This window comes from Lissotriton vulgaris, chromosome 9 (assembly GCF_964263255.1).
Source record: "Lissotriton vulgaris chromosome 9, aLisVul1.2, whole genome shotgun sequence".
Classification (NCBI taxonomy): Eukaryota; Metazoa; Chordata; class Amphibia; order Caudata; family Salamandridae; genus Lissotriton; species Lissotriton vulgaris.
In genome coordinates, this window is record NC_141697.1 from 818,575,953 (window position 1) to 818,597,053 (window position 21,101).

A 21,101-nucleotide genomic window follows, 5' to 3' on the forward strand; every position below is an offset into this window, starting at 1 on the left:
AGGCAAAATGCGGTAGAATAGAACACAACGCGTTTCGGCCTGAGGCCTTCATCAGGTGACCGTCATTTCGTTTTTTACACACAGACTGGTGTATAACAAGTTCCTACACAGACAAGGATAAAACACATAAAAATACATACGTCAATATTTGATATAGATTGGTGTACATTTACTGTCTGAGCATATATCGCGAGGTTGAATAAAACAGAAAGGGAGTTTTATAATAACAGCCTACTGGTACATTAAGGGTCAATTGTTATTTTCTAGACATATATTATATGTTATATCTGATTACATGATACATTTCCAATACGTGTACATAGTAGGATAGCAGTTCTATGTCCTATTTTGTCTCAGCAATTTACAAGCAATATATAACGGATTGTTATAGAACACTGACAGTGAAAGTCTCATTGTATTTTTACTCCCATCTGGCCTTTATGTTCTAACTAAGGTTTTCAGTGTTTCTGATAGATATAGTAATGAAAAAGGCATTGGGGGAGAGGACGGAGAGAGAAAAACTAGACTTATATATAACAGATAGGTGGTTGCAAAGTGAGGTGTTAGTGAAGTCATAACTACAAAAGGGAAGAGTACATGATCTCTAGTTAAGAGTATTAGTTTCATGAAGGGTAAAAAGAGGAGAAAAAGATTTGATACTGAGAGGCTAATCACCATGAGCTCTGAGTGAGAATGTTATTTACAAAAGGGTTGAAAAGAGGAGAAAAGAGGAGATTGGTGCTGAAAGGCTAGTTACCAGCTGTTGATTTACTCACTTTACTTAGTTATCCTGTGGAGTAGGTTCCAGTTATTTCTTAGAACGGAGGTTCTGATGTTTTTAATAATGAAGAGGTTTCAGCAGGAAATATATAGCACTAAGGAAATAGATATGCTCGGTTTTATATCACAAAAATTATATCGGCGATCGTTTTTATTGTATATGGGGTAATGAATTATTTAGGGATACCTGATATTTGTTGATTCCACTTCTTATTTCTAATCAGGATTACTCATAGAATATATTATTTTGGTTGAGTAGAGATTTGCAGGCACAACATATTTCACTCCAAATTCGTTCCACAGTTATGCTCTACAGAAAAAACACTTAGTGTAGGTAAGTGCACCACTTGCACCTCACTAGCAGTCATGTCTGGCACAGGAGGAGCTTCAGGCTCTGCCTCTCTGACAGTTGACCCTACCAAGGCAACTTCCAGTTATGACAAACTTAGCCATAAAGATTTGGGTGTCTTATGCATTGCAAGAGGGCTAAAAGGTGGTTCCAGAATTGGAAACATCATATATCAGGCCAACTTCTCACAGAGTTCGAAGGTGTTAAGATGGGGTACGGCCGCTTGGATGAGGATGTTACCAGTTTTGAATATGGAGATGTTAATTTCCCCACAAAAGGTTGGAGAGGGAGTGGTGGAAAGTTTGTCGCCATGGGGTATTTTGGAGGTTTTGGTGACTGGGAGATGTTGTGTGAAAATGCTTTTCCATTTAGAGGGGCGTTTGGAGTAGAAGATGTAATTCGTTTTAATGGGGGCAGTAGGGCTGTAGTAGTTGTCAACAATAAGTGTTTCAGGATTTCGAATGAGGAGGTTGTGTTTGAGTTTTTTTCTAGCATTTTTAGAAAGATTGGGGGGGGTACGGAATGGACCAGGAGTTGGGACCATGTTTAGATAAAGAAAAATCCTGGGAGGGGGAGGGAATATTGTGAGGAGGCATATTGGGCAAAGGAGAGAGTAGGGGAGAGGAGAATCAGATAGTCACGTGAGCAGTGAGATGAGGATATGGAGGGAGAGACTTGTAAAAGGGAGGAGCGGAAGGACGCGGAGTTTGGAAAGGGTAAGGGGAGGAAAATTGGCCACCTTTCTCGAGTCAGGAGGTCACCGAATTTATCTGAAGTCGAAGGGTGTCGTCCACCGGCGCATCATCCCGCAATTGCCTCAGGCTAACAGGGAAGCTGAGCGTTTTTTTGCACACTTTTAACGAGGTCATAAGGATCGCTCTGGCTGAAAACCAACATGTCGAGAATGCAGTGTTTGCATTTTTGAGAGAGTATCGCCATCACTGACATCAACCCTGTTCAAGTCTGTTTGAAGCGCAGCATTGCAGATACGTTTACCCACTCCTCCGGGGAAGACATTGCTCCTGCAAAAGTGCGTTAAGCACTGAGGGAGCGAAAGGCCCGCAAGGCAAAGGTGTATCAATGGAGAAGGGCCAAAACTAGTACCTGTGGGTAGGCAAACAAGTGTTAGTGAAAGATTGTCATCCGGTAGGCAAGTTTAGTCTTCCATTTGAGATAGTCCCCTGGAGAATCATCTGGGAACATGATGACCGCTCAGAAGGGCTCGAAGACAATTAACAGAAATGTTTAATTTTTCAAGCGATTTTGCCCCACCTGGTGCCAGACCAGAAGCCAGAGGATGTGTTTTGTGACCCACCGGCCCCAGTGGCAGAGAACAGCAAGGAGGACCAGTCTGAGAAAAGTGAATTGCTGCAGAAAGAGGTGCCAGTTACTTTTAGCATAGATGACCAAGGGTCTTGAGTATCAAACAGTCAGCTCACCTTCTGAGGAAGTAATCCTGAATTGGGTCTGTCAGCAGTGACCTGTCCAAAGGACGCTGACCCGACAGCATTCAGGCAAGGAATGGAAAGGTATCACCTGAGGCCCAGACATATTCCTTCACAGCAGTTTCAGGATTTTGTATTTGATTGACTGTGGACTCAATTCAATTCAATTCAATTCAATTCAACTTTATTCGGCACACAGCCATAAAAGTTTCAATAAACAAATAATTCAAGTTTGAAACAAACACAGTTCAAGTTTAAAATACATTCTTTTGTCCTTTTAAAAATAATATACAAAAGATAAAAAGTTCCTATACAACTTAAAAAACATGATTGTACATAGTTGAAATAATGACAATCTAATTTGGTTCCTATTTAACATAAAATCCAATTCATTTCCTCCCTCCCCCTTAGTTACTATACTTCATAATGTTTCCTAATGCCCATTGCCAAATTAATAAAATGTAGTACTGCAGTGCAAATAACAAGATTAATCAATGATTGCAAATATCTAAAGCCTTCTAGATATGTACATGGGCGAATGTTCATTAATAAGGGCACCAAGAATCTACTTGAATGGTTATAAAGTGCACAAAAAAGAGTAAAGTGCAAAGTGCTCTGGGTAGTACTATTATCGCATGGGCAAGGGATAAGATTGTCTGTGCACCCCGATTGTTTAGGAAACCCTACTAGAAAGTGCACCGTGCTTAGACGGAATCTTGTTAAAAGAAAATGCATCTGGCTGTTTGTAGTGAAGGAAAGGTAAAATTGTGGTGTATACATAAAAGGGCAGCTAGAGCCAGGTACCTCCAGTTGTAAATCGCGCATTTTTGCCCAGACACTATACTCCTCTTTGATTTTGCCTTTTGCATTATTGGGGATACTTGACGGGGTGTCAAAGTACTCACCCAGCCCAATCTGGAGTAACCTATCCCTCACAAACCAAAGCCAAGGGATCCTCAGGGACTTGTCCTAGCTAATGCAATCTTCAATGTTCTCCCTAGAAAACTGTAACTCTTCTGAGGCCCAGATTTTGGCTCACAAAAGCAAAGGGGCAGCGCCGATATGATCTTCTATATATTCCATCCCCACTTCTCGATGTGAGAATGAGGTGGCAGCAGTGCTAGGAATCATCAGCAGGCGTTTTATAAACTTATTCTCCACCACTTGCAATGGGCGGCTTCTTTGGTAGCCCCAGAACCCTGCCCCATACATTGCAACCAACATACATTTTGCCTTACATAAGGTGACAAGTTCGGGAACTGGCTCGTGGCCTAGCTAACAAGCAAACCTGAAAAGCCCCTCTACTACACTACTTGTTTGCTGAGCTCTAGCCATGACCAAAGGGTCCCATTTCATATCTTTACTAAACATGTTACCCAGGTATGTGAACTGTCCCACCTTTTCAATGGACTTACCCCTTACGTTAAAACTTCTGGTTTTGGTCTTTTTTGGGCGGCAAACCATTATGTACGACTTGGAGAAGTTAACTCTCAAGTCTAATGCTGCCATGAAGTTTGTAAAGGCGTCCAGGGCGGTTTAGAGGCTGTTAGCAGTCAAAGTCATGAGTAAGGAATCGTCCGTGTACGAAAGTAGCGGAACTGGCTGTCTTTTGATGCGTGGAAAATCAATTTTCTTTCCTAATAAAAAGGTTTCCAGGCCATTCGTGTATATTAGAAAAAGAAAGGGGGCTAAAATACACTCCTGCCGGACTCCATCTGTTGAGGCAATAGGCCTCGTTTTTTTCCCCCTGTGAACCAAATCTTATAGAGACAAATGTATTTGTATGTAATCTTTTAAGGCACACGGTTAGAGCTCTTTCAAAGCCCATGTCTGTCATTAGGGCCTATAATTTACCCCTGTTCACAGTATCAAATGCACAGGACAAGCCCATGAAGGCAAGGTGGATAGACCCACTCTTTGCCCTCATGTACTTGCCCATGATCAGGGCTAAATTTAGGTACTGCTCTGTTGTTCCATGTCCCTTCCGGAACCCATACTGCATTTTGGAAATGATCCCCCTGCTAGTCGCCCAGATCTCCAGTCTGGCAAGAATTACCCTACCTAATACTTTAGTGGTGGAGTCAATTAGGGAAATAGGCATATAGCAGGCAGGATCATTTCTGTTCCCTTTTTTGAACACTGGCACAACTATGGCCTCTTTCCAGGACCATGGGATTGGGCCAATCACCACCGATTTAAAAACCAGAGTGAGCAGGGGTGCCCAAAGATTTATATTTAACTTTAAAAAAAGTCTAATGGGACTCCGTCTGGGCCCGGAGCTTTTCTACTCATCCCCTTTGCGAGTGCCTCCTCCACCTCAGTCACCATGAGTGAGACACTAAGCTCCACTCACTGTGTCATGTCCGCAGAGAGATACTCATTGTTCAACAACTCCCTACCATTTGGATTAAAAATGGAGTCCCAAAAAAACAAAGGGACCAAGGAGGACCACCAGATAAGTCCCCCACAACCAGCAGGGAGAAGGCCACACCCAATAAGAGGAGGAGATATCTTAAACAAAAAAAAACAACAACAATCACTTTATGTTAAACTTGTGAGTTGGTCCTATTCCTATAATTACTTTTCAACCAAACAATATAAATTGTGCACTCCTCCACACTTACTTGTTTAGAGGGCAGGTAGTACTCTTGTTAGAGGGTCAAGTGGCAAGAAGCAGAGACAGAATTCTCTGATAGTCCAAACAAAAAAAGACAGTCTTCAATTAGAGTATACGTCTGCTCGGTGTCTGAGTACTGTTTCAAAATATTGTCCTTTTTTATATAAATCAGGAAGCGCATCAGCGCTTTACTTGAATCCGAAGGAAAAGTGCACCAGCACTATGGATAAATCATACTCGGGAACAACACAAACAAAAATGTCCCAAGAATCTGGGGGAAAAACAACAAGATAGCGTGAGTTAATGCTGGCAGCCTTAGCAACCACAATGCACCATGCTTGTTCTTAGGACAACACGAAATGGCTCGTCTATGAGAACAGGAGCCTAATACCAGAGCTGGAAGGTTTCTCTGTGAGACAGCTACGGGGATAATGATCATCGAGTATAAGGCGCTGCGTCCATGCCAAGACAGCCAGGTCTCGTTTTGTTGTAGCTGTAAAACCAAGGTCGGGTTGATGCTGTAAATCCAAGGTCAGTTTTGATGCATCGGGTGAGAAAAAGGTTGTTCCGTATGTTAAAACCTTCCGCGAGCAAACAAAAATAAAAAAAGGAAGGGGAGACGTAGCGGTTAGACCGCGCTACCAAAAATACAGCTGAGAGGATGTAAAGGGAGTAATCAGGTCGTCCTCGCGCTATCGGAGAAGGAGACTAGGAAGACTAGAGAGATGGAGCGCAGCCCGGTCACTCTAAAAAATACAGGAGCACGGTGTTCAGGATAAACGATACAAAACGTGAGCAGGTCAGGATACCAAATAAGTAAAGCCAAGCACTGAGGTATCGCAGTTGGTGGTTTAAATTCACAAAGTCACATAACTCGACCTAGAGCAGTGTGGGAGAGTGCACAAACCACCCTTGCCTCTAGGCTTTCTGGGAAATGTAGTCTTCACTAACCCACATGAAGCCTGACTTCTAACATGCAGAAGCCTGGGCTACAGCCCATTTTCTGGCATAAGTATATTTTAAATGAATTGGAATATGATTGAAGAAGGCTGGCATAATGATGTCTTCGCCATGTGGGCACTCCCTGGCAAATTCAGGTGGCCAGTCTTTTTCAGCTAGAAGAATGCCATTACCCTTAGAGAGCTTCTGCCAAAAGAGTGCTCTTATTTTTATAGTTATATCCCCCTCCATCTGGAGTGTTACTTCATATAACTTATGTGGGACACTAACCCTGGTATCTGCAGTTTCAACTTGAATGTACTCATTCAAGTCTACTGTCTCCAGATGAGCCTCCTAGATTTTGTGAGCTATGGTTACTTCTGCTGCGCTGTCAAACATTGTTTGAGCCAACTCCCCGTTCTTGAGTTGTGTCCTCAAGATCTTCGGCATGTCTGATTTTTAAACCTGCTATCTTCTTTTTGGTGAATTGGGTTTTCTTATTTTTTGGAACGTGTTGATTGTCTTTGGACTTCACATGTTCTTCCTTTTGTTCTGACTGTCCTCTTCTTTTGAATTTCTGTGATGCAGTCTGAAAGGTACAAGAGGAACGTGTATCAGTATCTTGATATCTATCAGGTTTTCTCAAATTATCTCTGTTCCTGAGGTTATACCTCTTTTCGGAGGGCTCCTTTTGAGGAGACATTCCTCTGGATTGAGAACGCTTCTCTTTAGAAGTTTGTTTGGTGTTCTCCCACTTCTTTTTAGGAACAGTGAGAGTGTTTTTAATAAAGACCTTTTCAGGACTTTCAGTTAGTTGGGGTTTAACTGGTTTCCCACCCAAACTATCTCTACCTAGTTCTTCATAGGATGTTTCAATTACTCTGGCCAGTTCATATGGTTGCTCAGTTACATCAAATTCTCTTAATTTTGGGTGGATCGCCACAGATGCTGCCCAACCTTTAATATTAGCTAATATTATTGTTGAGACCTGTTTGAAATCTTTCAATAGTTTCATACCTAGATTTAAAGCAGGCTCTGCCCCGTATTAATTTTGAATCTGTTTCAGGACATCAGGTATTACCACCATAGATGGAACACCATGTGTTTTTGAATAGATTGTAGCAAAGACTGTACTCCAGGTGTGGTGCGATCCCCATTGGTAAACAGATTGTTAGAATCCTGTGTTTCTCATGATGGGTAGTATCAGGAAATACTGCCTCGATTTGAGTAATTTTTGAGATCTCAAGAATGGAATTTGTTCCCGTTTTGCGGGCAATTTACCAATGACTGATTGTATAGTCTGTGGTGTGATTTTATTTGTGTTCCCCTGGTAAGGGGTGTGTTGTGGAATCCTTATAGGAGGTTGGACTGTTAGAGACCGCATGACATATTGAACCAATTGTCTATGTATTTTGATTAGTTGTTTCAGTTGAACTAATAGTTCTGCACCTGTCATTTCTTCAATGGCAGGATGTGGTGCATAGCTGGCTAAAACCGGCCATGTTACTCCTGGTCTACCTAGTGGACCGAGCCTGGTAATGTGATTTTGATGGTGTGGGGTACCTTTAAACCAGAGCGCATGCTCTTGGTATGTTAGTGTAATTTCAACATCCTCGAAAGGAGTGCATTCTGTTGGATGTTCCTCTTCTTTGGAGAAGTGAAACACATGTGTTACTGGATTTGCTTCAGGGAAGATAATCCATGAATAGAATACCTCTGTCTGCCGATATTCATGTGCCTCTATGACAAAAATTACCCTACCACCTCTTGATGATAGGCCATTTGTTATAAGTTTTTATAGTGATGGTTTTCCTTAAATTTTCCCTGATGATCATAGCATCCGGGTCATCTTCATTAAAGCCTGTAACATCTAAGCCTGGTGGGCTTCAGCTGCTGCAGCTCCACTGGTTGCGTTGTTGTCCCCGTCCGGCATTGTTTAATGAAAGTTTGCAGAGCAAGTTTCAAGGAAACAAAGATAAGGTGCACAATATTTTGGAACACTGTATCCTTCAACGTTGAACAAAACCAAATACTAATACATAGGATGCTTGTCCTACTCAGTTATGGTGCATATTTTATCCTTTTACCCACTCCAGACGTCTATTGGAGTATTTTATGGGAAAAAGGGGTCTCTGAGAAAAGCACGACTGAGTTACTTTAGTGTCTAGCTTTAAATTAGTGCCTTACCAAACGTTGGGCGCCATGTAGTGTAGTTCCTATATTCCCAGTAGGCTCTGTGCAGTGGAATAATATATCCTATAGATTAGACGTAGGACTGAGGTCAACTAGGTCTCTATCGAATATATTAAACTTAATAGTGAGTGCCAGCTAGCTCAGAGGTCACTAGAAGCTTTCTCAAATACACAAGAAGGGATTAGTTTCTGTCAACTGCATAAACATGACAACTTTGTTTCCCAAGAATAGGAAATGTATCTCTAGAGTCGCGGGAAAAATAGATAAGTATTTCACTCAGTCAATCCTGCATGCTTCGTTTCAACAGAGGTGCAGAGAAATAGAGAGACGGGCGTTTTCAATAAAAAGTTTTATTGAACAGTCTTCTTCCTCCTGCAAGTAAAGTGAACTGCTACAATTGCAATGCAGACTGTAAAGTATAATGCGTACAGCAAGAACAATATTATAAAATAGTACTGTAAGAGCATTGTATGGTTTTCAAACCATATATAAATACATACATAAATAATAATGACTAAAATACTCAACTGGTTCTTCTAAAATGCGCCTACCCCACTGTACCTAACCTAAGTCTAGTACGAGGGAAGAAGTAAGTGTGGTGTAGCATAGGTTTAGTTTTCTTTGCCAAGAATCTATCCAAGATTTCTCTTTGGATCTAATCAGCTCCATACCTTTAGTTTAGAATGAAGGAGGTCTGGTATCTCTGTTTCGAGGCTCGATTTCCCAACACCCCGCCAGGGGAGCTTGGAAACACTGGAGCCGGATTCTTGCCGAGAGATCAGTGCATCAGCTGGAGGGTCGGCTTCCTTCGGCACTTGCTGTAGCGAGCTGCGTCGGGCAAGCAGATAGTAGAACTGCCCTGAACCACTGTGTCTTGCTAGAGCAAGTGAAGGCATATTTATACCTTGAAGGTGCCTAGTAACCAACAAGGAAATGAAAAAAGAATCTCTTTATGGCAGAAAGCTGATGGGGGGTAAGGTACAATGGAAGAATTCCTACAAATAATGTGCATATTTTTGGATTCTGCTAATGTGTTGCATTATGCTATCATATTTAAGGTATATTATACTCTAGCACAGGTTGAAAGGTGTGTGAAGGGTAGTAATAATTACTGTTTTCCATGGAAATTATATAGTCAATTCTAGCATTTGAATATTGTTGGTCATGAACCTAAAGGAACCAAGAACAAAAAGGGGCTGGGGGAGATGTTGTTGTACACATTGCTAGGTAAAGGGTGAGGGCAATGGAAATCTCAATTGCATGGGAGTGACCTATTAGACTGATTCAAAAGAATTAAAATGCTCAATAGCAGAAAAATAGAGGAATACTGGAACTGCTCAACAGAATGCACTGGAACAAACTCACATTTGTCATGTAGGAGACTTTCCATCCCAAAATCTTCCTTTTAGGTGCAGTGTTTTATTTTGTACTTTCAATATTGTCTTAATTTACTGTGAAGATACAGGAGCCTATTCTACCATAGAGTCATGTAAAGAATATACCCTCTCAGGCAATGAAAATGACCGACATGAGGTCATGATACCAGTATTGCACTGCATGCCTAGCAACCTACTCAAAGGGACTTTGTACTCATGGGTTTAAGTGCACTTGTTCAAACTGAAATGTGAAACAAGCAATGACAACGCCAATGGGTTTCACTTCGTGGCTGTCAATGCAAACCCATTGGCTTTGCCAATGCTTTTAAGCCAGACAAAAATAAATGTTTGTTGCTGATGCTGCACGCTATCAGCAAAAAAAGATGTGTATGTGTGCATGCATCATCATGTATGCAAACAATAGTGACTGCAAACCTCATCGCCCATGTGCATGCAAAAGGCATGACGCTGATGATACAGGAGCCTATTCTACCATAGAGTAATGTAGAGAATATACCCTCTCAGGCAATGAAAATGACCGACATGAGGTCATGATACCAGAATTACACTGCATGCCTAGCAACCTACTCAAAGGGACTTTGTACTCATGGGTGTAAGTGCACTGTTTAAATTGAAATGTGAAACAAGCAATGAAAAAGCCAATTCACTTTGTGGCTGTCAATGCAAACCAATTGGCTTTGCCAATGCTTTTAAGCAAGACAAAAATAAATGTTTGTTGCTGATGCTGCATACTATCAGCAAAAAAAAGATGTGTATGTGTGCATGCATCATCATGTATGCAAACGATAGTGACTGCAAACCTCATCGCCCATGTGCATGCAAAAGGCATGACGCTGATGATATTTTGTTTATTTAAAATTTACTGTTCCACGATGGCAGATATCAGTCTTGGACTAGTTAAAAAAAAATTATAATATAAACCGGCTCAAAGGTGCCTTTTTTTAAAGAGTGCCCTGACAGTAAATTATGACTGCTGGGCTTCTAAAAACTGTTGAGAGCCAACCTTCACGAAGGGATGAAAGAGGTAGCCGAATGGATGAAGAACAGCCGCCTGAAACTGAACTCGGACAAGACGGAAGTCCTCATCCTGGGATCCTCACCCTCCGCCTGGGACGACTCCTGGTGGCCCCCGCCCTAGGCAGTGCACCCAAACCAACAGGCCACGCACGCAACCTGGGCTTCATCCTGGACTCCTCCCTCTCCATGACCAGACAAGTCAACGCCGTCTCCTCGTCGTGCTTCAACATCCTGCGCATGCTACGTAAGATCTTCCGGTGGATCCCCACCGAGACCAGGAAGACGGTCACCCAGGCCCTCGTCACCAGCCGTCTGGACTACGGCAACTCCCTCTACGCCGGAACCACCGCCAAACTCCAGAAGAGACTCCAGCGGATCCAGAACGCCTCAGCACGACTCATCCTGGACATCCCCCGTCGCAGCCACATCTCCGGACACCTGAGAGACCTGCACTGGCTCCCGGTCAACAAGAGAATCACCTTCCGACTCCTCACCCACGCACACAAAGCCCTACACAACCAAGGCCCAGGATACCTCAACAGCCGCCTCAACTTCTACGCTCCCAAACGCCAGCTTCGATCGACCGGCCACGCCCTCCCCACCGTCCCCCGCATCCGAAGAGCCACCACAGGGGGACGGTCCTTCTCCTACCTCGCCTCCAAGACATGGAACTCCCTCCCGACCCACCTCCGCCTGACTCAGGACCACCTCGCCTTCAGGAAGCAACTCAAGACCTGGCTGTTCGAGCAGTAGCGGACCCCCCCTCCCCCAGCGCCTTGAGACCCTCTGGGTGAGTAGTGCGCTATATAAATGCTTTGATTGATTGATTGATTGATTGATTGATTTTAAAATAAAAAGCTCGCAAATGGGGAGTGTGGGAGCAGTGATTGTGGGTGGGGGACGGGGACAAGTCAACAGTGGGGGGCAACGGTTGACTGACAAAATACCGCCTCTCAAAATATCGCCCTGCTAAAATATCATGACCAAAATATTGTCAAAAACATTATCATCCTATACTTATAATGGTAAGTACAAAAATATCCAGAAAAAAAATATCGTTGTCAATATCATTGTATTAATATCATTAAAAAATATATATATAAAATTAAATATTACATATATTAAATAGTAACAATTTAATCAAAATAAAATAGATTTAATGTATATTTGAATAATACAATTGTACAATTGTTATACATTCAAACTTATTTTAAAAAGTTAAACACACATATATGTTATATATATATATATTACATATATCGAGTTAAAAAACTATTAAACAAAGAACTTTAATTTATATTATAATTTTAAAATTGTGAAAATTATGTAATGATATAACAAATATATATATATGTATGTGTGTGTGTGTGTATGTGTGTGTATATATATATATATATGCCAAGAACTTAAAATATTTAAAAAACAAGTTATTTTAATTTAAATAAAAAAGTAAACAACATAAATATACTATAATTTAATAAAAATATTTTACACATTAAATCATTAATCATTTTAAATATTATCATTTTAAATAAACAAAAACATAATAAAATAAATTATAGCAATATAGAATAAATTATAACATTTATTACATATGCTATTCCCACTGCAATTTATACAAAAGTAGTGTTGGATGTATAAAATTCACTCCTCCCACTCCACACAACGCAACAGTAGGAAAACTGTTACATCACACAGGGGTAAAATAGCGGACTGGTAAAATTAACTATTCCCACGTCATTTACTGCCCCAGTAGGAAAACTTTTGGATTGCGAAGGGGTAAAACTCACTATTTCCACTCCAGTCAGTGCAACCCTAGAGAAGGTGTTGGATTGCTGACGGGTATAATCTACTATTCCCACTCCAGTCTGTGCAGCAATAGGGAAAGTGTTAGATTGTGGAGAGGTCACATTTACTATTCCCACTCCAGCCAGTGCAACAGTAGGGAAAGTGTTGGATTGCGGCGGGGTAAAATCTACAATACCCACTCCAGTCAGTGCAACATTAGAAGCAAACAAATTCTCTTCAACATAATAAAATAATTTCGAAAACATATTAAACAATTACAAATATAAATGTGTAAAAGAAATACAAATATATTTTCTATTAAAAAGTAAATAAAATGAAAACATATCAGAATGTTGAATACATATAAATAACTACAAATAATATTATAATTAAAATATAAAAATTTATTCTCAACAAATAACAAGTAAAATATTATTTACATCTAAAGAACACAGCACAATTAACACATACAAAAATAAATGACATCGTTTTTATAAAATAACTAGCAGCCCGTCCCGACCTTGTCCGGGAGCATTCAGGCTTCCCCTACCCCCGCTTGCCCCGACATTGGCAAGCAGCCCATGCCCCCGCCCGCCCCGTCCCCCGCCTGCCCCGACCCCCGCCTGCCCCGACATTGCCTTTCCTCAGCCGATCTGTTTTCCCGCCTGGCCCGACCCCCGCCTGGCCTGAGTCAATGGAGGTTGGACAGTACTACCTGCAAAATGTTCCACCCGTCACCTTGTTAGTCCCCGACCCCCGCCTGCCCCGACATTGCCTTTCCTCAGCCGATCTGTGTTGTTGTAACTTCCCGTCCCCCGCCTGGCTCGACACCCGCCTGCCCCGACATTGTCCCCGGAGCCTTACCTCAGCCGCCGCTCCTTAGTTCACCACTCCTCGCCGCTCTGCTCCTCACTGCCTGTGTTGTTGTAACTCCCCGTCCCTCGCCTGGCCCGACACCCGCCTGCCCCGACATTGTCCCCGGAGCCTTACCTCAGCCGCCGCTCCTCAGTTCACCGCTCCTCGCCGCTCTGCTCCTCACCGCCTGTACGTCGCCGCTCCTCCCCCGCGCCATGTCCGCCTCTCCACTGCTCGCACCGCCGCTGGCCTGTCCGCTGCTACTCAGGTCACCACTCCTCCCCGCGCCATGTCCGCCGCTCCTCGGACGCCGCTCCTCCCAGTGCTCCTGACGTGAGCACGCACGTCACGGCCGGCGCTACTTTGGAGGGACTACTTTTTTTTAATATAAATTTTGTAAATAACGTTTATTTTTTAAATTTATATAGCCTATGTCCTTCTGCTTGCCCTGACGTTTTCAAACATGTATTCGGTGTTTGGATTGGTGGTGTACTTTTCGAGTTTACCTGGCTCAAAGGACACCGTTCTCTCTTTATAATAGTAGTATAGATTACTTACATTTAAATTTGTTATAACCTAAGCTACCCTAATGTCAACCAAGAATACAACATATATTTAAAACATGTTATTTTAGATATTAATATTTGTACATGTTACATATTTAATTATTACTAGAAATAATAATAATAAAAATGTATTCCTAAATAATTATAGTTAATTACCAACCCACCATTTATCCTTACAAAACAACAACATACACCAAACATATAAATAAAAAAATATTATTACTTTCAACATTTTAATGATTACATCTTAATCAAGCATTTATTATTAACAAATAAATACTCATATATTAATATTCAATTAACTACCCATCAATTACTCCAACATCAACTCACACCTAGGGCCCCATTAGGATGGCCTGGCGGGGGCGATCCGCCCACCATCCGTGCCGGAATGACCCCCCGCCATATTATCATGGCTGGGGGATCCGCGGCAGACGGAAAGACCGTCTGCCGCTTTTCCGCCCCGGTCGCCTTGCGACCGGGCGGAAAAGGGTTCTATATGGTGATGGTGTCTATCAGACACCGCCAGCCATATAACAATGGGCATTTTCCAATGTCTTTCTGTGGCGGCATTGCCGCCACAGAAAGGCATGCAGAGTCTGCTTTGGGAGCCCGTTGCGGGCCCCCAGGGACTCTTGGGGTGTGGGGGGTGCACATGGGGGGTACCTATGGTACCCCCCAGTAGTTCTATGCACAACATGGCAGGCACCGAGCGGTGCCTGCGATGTTGTGCAGAGAAGTGCCCAGCATGCCTTCCTGGCATTGTGGCGGGCGGTGCTGAGTGCACCGCCCGCAACAATGTCAGGAATGCTGGATGCGCTCGCCACTTTGGTGGGCGCATCCTAATTTCCCGCATGGGACCCCCATCCTTATGGCGAGTGGTCCTTTCTACGATGGGATGGCGGGCGGACAAATTCCACCCGTCATCCTAATGGGCCCCATAATGTTTAAAATGAAAAATATTTGATGTGCATATTTTACACAAATCTTTTTCATTTCTATAATTATTATAAATTCAACATGCTCTTACAATTTAAATTAACAAAAATAATTACACAATTATGATAGTTAACAACTTAATAATTAATATCAATTACAAATTAAGTATTACTTAATTTAAATTAATTTACTTCCCACTCGATACCCCTACAAAACACACCCCACACCTAAAATGTGAGTTTAAAAAAATGTAATTGCACAATTAACATAATTAATTATCAATTAAATACTTATCAAATCAAAACAAACTATTACTCATAATTAATTTATTTCCTACCCTGTACACATATAAACCCCACAACCCACACCTAAAATGTAAGTAAAAATGTCATTGCACAATTAACATAATTATCAATTAAATAATTTATAATATTTAACAACTAATTATTAGTTACTTATAACTACTTTACATCCACCCTGTACCCATATATAACCCCACCTGCACCTAAAATAAAAAAATATATAAATTAAACAATCAGCATAATTCATTATCAATTAAATAATGTGCATTAATTAACAAGTAAATATTAATTATTTAAAATTCATTTACTTCCCACTCTGTACCCCTATAAACCCCACAACCCACACCTAAAATTTAAATAAAAAATAATAATTCAACAATTAACATAACTAATTATAAATGAATATTAATTAAAAACAAATTCTTAATTAATTATATTTAAATTACTTCTCACCCTGTACACCTATAAACCCACAACCCGCTATGTTACTAAAATTCACAAAAAAGAATTAAAATACATTTAGTAACTACTAAAAATGTAACAACTACATTAAAAAACATAAAATATTATACACAAAATTTACATCATATACATTTAAAATATACACTAATATACATAACATTAACTAAAAAACGACATTGTTAACAACTATATTTTTCGCAACGATTTTAAAGACGGACATTTTCAAAATCGATATTACTTACCTTAAAAACGATATTCTTGCAGATTATATTTCCATATCACAATATTTTGTACACAATATTTTGGTAGGACGATATTTTAGTTTCAATATTTTGTCTGAATACCGGGGGCCAAGGCAAGTGATGGTGCATGTCAAGCAATGGAGACGTTTGTGGTGAGGATATTACAAATAAAAGAACAAAAATAAGCCAGGACCGGAGAGACGGGGGATCAATGGGCGAGACGAGAGGGGCTAGAGGGAGCATTATAGCGGATGTGGGGGTGCATTTGAGGAGGAAGCAGCACACGGTGGAGAGAGCAAGAAAGCAAATTGACTTCAGTGAAGCGTTGAAAGAAAAATGTAGTTTTCTGATTGTGATAATTGGAACGATATAAGCCATCCAATCAAATAGACAGTAAAGAGGTTATGCACTAGGTGTTATTTGTAGTATAGAATAAATAGCACTGATTCATTGTAATAGAAGAAAAACAAGTTGCTGCTGCACGGGACCCAGGAAAGTCCTTTTAGCTGGTAACAAGTTGAACAATAATACAGTAGTATTCCACATGAGAACAAAGCCAACCATTGTATATTTAATGCTATATTACGTCATGGGCTGCTTAGACAAAGTATGAACACAAAAGAAGCAGATGCCCCAAGGCAAACAGACAAAGAAGATTAAAAGCTATGGAATAAGCAGCAAGCAAACAAGCTGAAAAGAAAGCTATTGAATGGTAAAGAAAGGTCTGGCCAAAAGCCCACTGTACGTAGTGGTATTGTCCACAGTAGGTCTTCCAAAAGACAGCAAAAAACTGTCTGAAGGAGAAACCTAAAAAGCCTGGTTGACATCCCTCCAAAGTCTCCATAGAGGGGATATTTTAGTATGTGTCTTCTTGTGGTTTCCCCTTAAAGTTGCACACTCTCATCCCATTGAAGCTGCTGGCTCTATTTCTGTTAATAATCTGTAATGTTAGAAATAAAGCACCTAATGTGGGGTCACAGAGGGTATTTGCTCATGAATAAATGAGGAACTGAACTGTGTTTCGAAGATAAGATTCAAAACAACATTTGAAGAGGCTGTCTAATGGAATTAGCCATAACTAAAAAAAAGGGCTTAAGATTTAGTAATTTAGAAACATTGAAGGTTAATAAAAAAAACTAAAGTGTAATACAGGTTGTGAGAAGTTGGCCTGGTATATGCTGTCCACTAATTAAAGTGGGCACCTTGTACCCATCCAAAAAACTCTTATGGTGTATGAGGTCAAAGATAACCTTTAGAAAGCCATCCAAGTGTTAGCTGTGGAGAGCAGCTTTCAGGCTAAATCCTGAAGGAATGTAAAGCAGCTTGTTTTCCCAGGGTATCACCTCCTGAATGACTAAATGAAGGAGAACCACACATTAGTTATATAAAAATATGCATTTAATATTATAACACTCTCTACTATCCTCTACACGAGGATAGAACACACAACCCACAACACAAGATCAATAGAACAGTTGTAAGTAGCACAATATACAGTGGGCTCCAGGGGGAGACCAAACCATACACTAAAATAGTGGTATAACAGTCACGACTGAGATCAATACAAGGTCTAGAGCACTTAGAATCACTGGGACCCCAAGGAACCACCCAAGATGAGTAGACAGGGACCCCATGGAGGCCGGGTGCAGTGTGGGAACATTACTGCGGGATCCGTACAATTCTATGGGATAGTCGCGGTTACACTTTCAAAGTTTAAGGACCCTTCTAGGAAGACTTCGAGCAAACCATTTGGAACTTAAGAGTTTAAAGAGCCACCACGCCCGAGGATACTGTAGTACCCGAGTTACCTACCCCAGAGGAGCCGGGTGCATAGGCTTGCAGTGGTGTCGGAAACTCTTGTCGTTCTCAATAGACGGCTGTGAAGAAGTACTGCTGCCATGAAGGTGAAAAGGGTCCGAGGGAATCCAAGCCTGGATTCCGTAAGGAAGGAACCTGAAAGCAGAGGGGACAGAGTCTGGGTTACTTCAGAGTGACCAGGGGCTCGGAAGACGAATGCCCACCGATGTCAGGTGCTTCAGGTGTGAAGAAGGGGTGCTTGCCTCTGCAGCCACGAGGACCAGGAGATGTCAAGGCCAACCAGGAGCTGGAGGTGAGCTGTCCCATGAAGGATGTCGAGTGCTAAGGGGTTGGTGTCCGGCGGGAGCACCAACAAACCTTGGCAAAAGCAACCCTCGCAGGAAGGTTAAGCAGGTTACGGTGTGGACCAGCAAGGTCCAGGAGACTCACAAGGCAATGGGGAGTCAGGGCACATTTGGAGCAACCAGGAAAGCCCATGAGAAATCAATATGACTCTCAGGAGGACCCACAGGCTGGATGAGCAGGAGTGAACAGGGGACCTCGAGCAAGATTACAACACATCGGTCCACTGAGCACTCAGTGTGAAGAGGCTGGAGGTCTTTGGTGCAAATACTGCTCAGGGTCAGGACTACACAAAGTCCAATGCACAAGCTCAGGAATTGCCAACAAGCATATGCAACTGCAAATGGACGCAGTGCAGAGGGGTGCAGGTTATGCAGTCCCCTTAATCGATACTGGCCTCAAACTCGGTGAGAGGGCAGATCAACCTCTGGGACCTTCAGAAACTCACCTCCTGTGTTGCTGAAATCAGCCAGGTAAGCACTTTTGCACCCACGGGAGAGGTGTGGACAGATTCAGGGGACCCTCCTAGGGAAGGGCCAAGTCCTTTATCCAGTTTTGCGCCAGAGCAGGATCCAATGGCTCCCAGAACTGGTTTGAGCTGGACTATGCACAGGGACAGGGACACCAAATGTGGCCCAAGTGCAGACTTTCAGGCACTCTCAGGGTGCACCCACCCAGCCCCAATACACTAAATCCTGTGGTAACACCTCTGTGTGACAGGATGCCTATTGTGCCGCCTTCCTCTGCTTGAGCTTGGCTCAGCAGCAGGAGGGCAGAAATGTTTCTCTGGTCGGCAGTGTAGGAAGGTGGATATCTGACTATGGTTGCCCCCAACTTTTTGCCTGGTGTTTTGCTGGTTTTTCGACTTAGTTGACCTGGGACCCTGCTATTCAGGGCCCCAGGCCCACTGCTCTCTCTGTAAAATGGATTCCAGGTACCTTAGGTACATATCTAATTGGATACTGAGTCACCTTATCAGTCTCTGTACAGTGTACCTTAGGTACCCAGGGCAAAGGTGTACCCAGGGCCTACCAGGGGCTGCAGCATGTATTATGCCACCCCTGGCTGGCCATCCAAATCTGACACAACTGGCTGCACGACAGCTGGGGCAAGGTGGTGTAATCACCCTTTGCTTTAGATATAGTTTTCCTATATCTAACCCTAAAATGGACACATATATTCCTATCAGTCACTCCTATGGCAGGCCTTATCAATCCTGAAGGCAGAGTGCTTGGAATTATGTGAGATGGCGCTCTGGCATGAGCTGAGCCCGTTTGCAGCTTGCGGAACCAAGTCCTAATAGCTGTTCCATGATAACGCGTACCATATACTCTTAAGTGCATTATAATCCTCGCGGTTATTCGCCAACTTTGGTATCGCTTTATCAAAACATGTTGAGTAGGGTGTCATACGAATTGGAATACTAACCCCTCGCCAATTCTGGCGACGGGGTTAGCATTCCACCCTTCTAGAGGGACACGACATGTATGTAACTGTGAACCCCGGTTAAAGCTAACTCGAGCCTCAGCATCACAAAATGGATGCTGCCACCACAGACACAAGTCTGACCTCCTGCAGCTGGGAGTCCATCCAGCGAGGAGAGCTCGGAAAAAGGGTTTCCTGTCAGGGGCGGTGCTAGCACCATCCCAGACAGGGTTTTGTGTATCCCAGGTAGGCTGGGCTGAGAGGAAGGTGACTGCAAGTGGCACCCCGGTACTCACTGTGCATATGCTGGCTTAAACCAGTTCCAGGGGCACACCAGCCCCTGAGCTGGGGAAAGTCCGGACAAGGGAGAGGGGTGTAACCACCCCCCTCCTGGTCCCACCCATGGGCAGGACCTAGTCGTGTCTCGTGTGCCAGCCCCTTTTCTTAGAATAAAGGTAGGAGCAGGCCCCCTTCCCAAATTAGATAATTCTGAATCTTGACTACTTTCCACGAAAGGAACTCTTGACTTTTTCTGAAGACTCTCCCTTGTGGCTAAGGAGTAGCCACCCTGCACCCGCAGGCACCATCTAAGCATCGCGGTTTGCTGTAAGTCCATCCTCCGGATCAAGACTGCCCAGCTCGACGAGACCCGGATTCCCTGGCATCTCTGACCTCTACCTGCATCATCAGCCCAGCTGAGATTTGTGGGTGCGACGAGACCTGAGGGACCGGCCATTTTCCAAAACTGCACGACGCTTAACCAGCACGACCGCCAAGGGATCCTCGAGTGAGTGCTTTGGGGTTTGAGAAGCCCTAACCCTGAGCAGCTCCAGCACCGAAGTCCAGCCCCCCAGCATCCACGAGATCTGCGTGGGGCCCTTCTGCTCTTTGCTGCTCACCGTGTTGTCCGGTCACTTGCCTGCTGGCTAGTGGCCCTCCTGACGATGTACCATGACGATTACACCGCTGGTCTGGTTGCTCCAGACTGGCCCTTGCTCCCCTCCAAAAGAGGAGCACCCCGGACCCTCCTGGTCCACTCCAGACGCCATCTTGACTCCACCGCGTGGGCTTGCCTTTGCCAAGGCTTGTTGCTCCAATCCTGGTTCCAGCATCGCCAACAGCAGACACCTTCGTGGGACAGCTCGCACCTCCATCCTGGTCGCCGACAACGCCTCCTGGTCCGAGGGACAGCAGAGTCCAGCGTCGCCCACTCACCTGGTCGAGGTGACTTCATCCGGTGCCATATTGGTGCCCACCTAATCACTGGCTAGTGATTAAAAACTGAGTCCCCTCTGCTTTCAGGTCATCTCCATCATCGATCCAGGCTTGGATCACTCCGAACATCATCACTGGTCGACTGCCAGCAACTTCTTCTTTCAGGCTCCATAGACTACAACGAGGATTCCCGACGTCTTTTGAACCCTATGCAGCCGCAGCCCCTGGGCTAGGTAACCCGAGCATTTCGGTGCTCCAACATAGGTTCACTATCCAAGTGTCCAGATCCTTTTTCGTTTTCAGTCTAGCTAGTCGGATTCGTCCAGAAACAGTAACTTTACAAATACTAGCATCCATAGACTTTGTCCCGCATCCAACGTGAGAGTGCACACTCTGCACCCGATCTCCCT